We start from the raw sequence: 4537 nt of genomic DNA on the forward strand, positions 1-4537 counted from the left end.
CATAATAATCCTTTATAGCCTTTGTGGTCAGATTCAGTATTCAAAACACTTAACTACCTAATTATTCAAAAATATTCTTTTGTTATTGCAGGAGGTGCAGATATGTAAGGCATACAGAAGAGACTGATGGTTGAAAAAGAAACATGTTAGTGGCTGCTTTGCACCTGCAAAGGTAAAAAAGAAAAGATTTTTCTTTGTGTTATCAAGAAAAAGCTATGCATGTCCCAATACAATGCAAATTCAGCTGTGTTTACCACAAATGTACTTTTTATTCATTGTAAATATATCAGCTGTGAAAGTTATTAATAGTTTATATTCTCAACAGCTGCATTGGCAACAACAGAGAATGTTCAAGCAGATTTGTTTTCTGTTATTGATGATCTTTTTTCCTATTTTCCTTTTAAAAAGGGATGTTGGAAAAGTCTGTTGCTTTATGTAAAATTTAGAACTTGATGAAGCATCTACAATCAGTTTATATAAACATAAAAGAAACAGCAATGAGATCTGAGGAGAAGTCACATAATTTGTAATGATTTCACAGTGCTAAGGTGACTCAAGCGTAGATGCCTCTATTCATACATTAACACTAGTTAAATGCAAGATTTCTTCTTGATGGAAGAAATCCATCAGTGAAGAAATGCTGGCACTCACAATTGTCACAGTTTTTGTTGCTTTTGCCAAAATTAATGTTTATATATCTGTCATACATTAGTCTTTTGGGAATGTTTATCAAGGTAACAGCTTAGTTTAGTTAGCTTACTCAGCTTTTAGTTTTTGTGTCTGAGATGTATCGACATTACTAGCTGGCTGAACTGGCTGAGTTCAGATTTATTAGTTTAGAATGAGTGAAAAACGTTCCCTGTCATGCTTTTCTTGCTTTCATGTGGTCTGCCAGCCTGTGCATTTTACCTAGATTAATTAATTATACCATCAATGAACTGCAGTTTTGACATTGCTTACATTTTGACATAAAATATAAGAAATAATCCGTTACATTTTGAAATATTAGAGCCAGAATGTGTGTGAATGTTACAAATTTACAAACTCTAGTGCAAAATAGTTGGAACATTATGTACTTAATGTAAATAAAATCAGAATGCAATGATAGCAATGGGTGAGAACAGGCATCAAACTGGAATAGTATTTAATGCATGACTAACGAGGATTATAAAAGTAGTCAGCAAATTTGATAAAGTCTGTTTAGCATGAAGGGATATAAAGTACACACTCTTAATTCACCTTTCACGTCATCGGTTTAACCTGATGTCAGTGGGGATTGTACATTTATATGGAAATTTACTGAGAATCAGTCCCTGTTTAAACTGGCTTAAACTGTGTGATCCGAATGTTTTGCCTCCATTTTTACAATTTCCGTTTTTATTAATGCAGAAATCAGCAGTGAGATCAAACCCAGTGTTATACAGCAGTGTTATACAAAAGCCTGCTCCTGTGTTCACAAACTGTGTTTCAAAAACAACTAATGGAAAACCCATGATTCCCAATTTAGCAGGTTCTTCCTTCCATCTGCTGTGGCTGAATTCTTTAAGTTTGTTGGTGCTTTGTCACCCTCAAGGGGACTAAAATGGTATGACATGACAACAAAAAGCATGATGTGATAAATATGCTCCAGATTTTATTGCAACACTGACAGATACTGTTTTCCAGTTGAATACTTTTAAGAGAATAATGTGTTTTGCCACATTATCTCATAAACTTTGTGGAACTTTTCTACTGTCTGTAAGTTAAATTAACTTCATAAACATTATAAATAATTTTAGTGATTTAAATAATGAGACAAAACCAACAACCAGCAAAACCTGTTATCCTTACTTATGTGTGAAGATAAATTGTAATATATTTGTCAGTTTTCAACAGGAAAAATAACTTAATTGGTTGATACAATAACATGTAGACTTAACTCAAGAGTTTACCACATAACTCCAGAAGAAGAAACACATCGAAACACAAAGACAAATTTTTAAATTGTAGTTTTATTATTGGTGCTCTTAATACAATTACACACATGGCAGTGATATCAAAGATAAAACACAGACGAGACACATAAGAGCAACAGCTGCATTTCAGTGGTTCAGGAGATTTCCTTTTTTGTCTGCTAACACAGTGACACAATATGTTTTGAGTATATCTCTGTAATCTGAAATTTAATACTGATAGTATGAAATTAAATCACGTCAATCTACTTACAACACCAGCTGGAAAACATCTGCACTCAGTTGCTTCGTCTACGTCCCACAGTCCTCTTCACATTCATCAGTTTTTGTGTTTGGACTGTGCATTCAGTCTGCAATAAAAGAAATCCATTTCCAGTTTAAATGCAGTCAGAATTTCGTGTTTTGTCACTGAGCATTCAACCTGGTAGAAAAGATCCTGAAATTACTCATAAAAGCCTGAACTTTGACCTCACGCTCAGTCTTTCAAACCTGTGACAAATCACTGCAAACGAACTGTCCCAGTATTTTAACCTGCACTGTACAGTACATCTGCATGAGCAACTGCATGCGTGTGACCACATGTGTGTAAGTGCTGCATGAGGGATTAGCCTCAGTGTGTGTCCACCAGTGATTAGCCTGGTCAGTGGGCCTGTTGTGTATTCACTCAGGCCATTAGCATATTAATGCAGCCTCGCTCTTGATCTCCCTCCCGCCCTCTCTCTCTCCCGCTCAGCCTCTCCCTCTCTCTTTCTCTTTCTCCGTACATATTTCCAGACCGAGTTGTCGCTTCCTGCAGCTTCAATCTATAAATCTTATCAATTTACGCCACTCGTGCTGTGAAGCAGCGAGCAAACTCGCCACAGAGATTTCAAGGTGCTTGCTCTTCTTTTCCCTCCAAAAACTGTCCTCTTGTCCTTCTCTCCCTCCCTCTCTCCGTCAGATCCCTGCCTTCTTTTTTCATCCCACTCCCCAGCTTGCTCCCTCTCTCCCTCCACCTCATTCAAATCCTTTACTTTCACTCATTTTCCCTCTTCTTTCTCCAAGCCTGGCCCCTCGAACTTTGTCAAACAGAGGGAAACACACAGAAGCAAACTCACAGGGGCAAACACAGAGGAGGAGACTACACACACACACACACACACACACACACACACACACACACACACACACACACACACACACACACACACACACATATGCGCACGCAGAGTAACACACACAAACTCCCTCCCCTCATTCATTCTACTTTTCTGTCACTCTCACCCCTTCCAGTGCAAATTTAGCAGGACCCTCTCTAGACTCTGGTGCTGAAGTGCGAACCGGACACATTCAACTGTACTTAACGCGGTGAGAGCTATTCAGTCTTTTCTGCTCCACAGACAGACTCTTACCTCCTTTCCAAAATGGGACCCTCCTGATCTGCACTGCCAGGCATCTCCAAGCATTTAGACTTTGCACCTGTGCGGAAAGAAAAATACATATTAGTGAAACCAAATGTCACCAGCAGCCAACTGGCATTGATTTAATCACATCTCCGAGAAAGTTTGCATTATTTAGCAATTGTGCACATTATTTGCGTTTTGTAAATGGCCAGATTAATTCAAGATGAAGTTCTTTCTCTTTACTATTCCTTTGGCTGCTTTCCACCTGCTGCCTCTGTTTGGTGCCAGTGCTTTTCAAATCAGTGATGATATTAATTATTCACCAGCTTCTCTTCACTGCACACCTAGATTGACTGAAATATTTACAATTTAAGAGCTTGTCATTTGTCACAAGTGAAACCTTTGAGCAGTTTTCTAAATAATGCTCCCGTGGGGGGGAAAAAGTTAAGCTGACCTCCAAAAAATGTCAAGAGAGGTTCTTACGGGCTTTACATTTACATAAACACACACTCTGCTCCTTTCTCTATTTGTCTTTCAGTGTCTTTCACTCGTCCACCCGCAAAGCCGCCGGGTTAGAGCCCATTAAAGGTGGTTTCTCCCTCGCTGATTTTCAGAGGTCAGGGGCGTGATGTCCATCCACAACTCCTGGTTTCACAAAAGCACATGCAAGAATTGCGTTTGGACAATCAGCTCCGGACCTCCATCCTTTTCTTGGTCATCCGTAAGTGTGCACACTTGGACACTCGGGTGCATAGCCTACTTAAAGTAGGCTTCAGTCCACTAAGGCCAGAGACTGATTGGTGTTGGTCCACCCAAAAAATCTTTTCTCCACTTGTTGAGCTTTACTTTCATAATGGAGGATGAACAAAAAAAACTAAAAGGATTGTGAGCCCATCACACAGGAATGAGCGGGAAGGCGAAGAGAAAAAAAAAAGAAGAGAAAAGAAACAGAAAGCTTTAACTCATGCTTGTCCTCTGTGCCGGTGACACCATGATGAACGAAGGGGTCACCACCCGGGGGCAGGCCCGTCCAAAGGGAGCCAGCGATGTGACCTTGTACAAAAGAAGAAGTGAATCCCCCAACGGTCACACGGATCAAAGAAGACAAAAGCCTGAGATGATAACTCAGCACAGCAGTGGAGCACATTATTATCAAACACATGAGCAGAAGCAGTAGTAAATTTCACAGAGTTCGATGCAGGC

Source organism: Rhamphochromis sp. 'chilingali' (genome assembly GCF_963969265.1).
Source record: "Rhamphochromis sp. 'chilingali' genome assembly, chromosome: 17".
NCBI classification, from domain to species: domain Eukaryota; kingdom Metazoa; phylum Chordata; class Actinopteri; order Cichliformes; family Cichlidae; genus Rhamphochromis; species Rhamphochromis sp. 'chilingali'.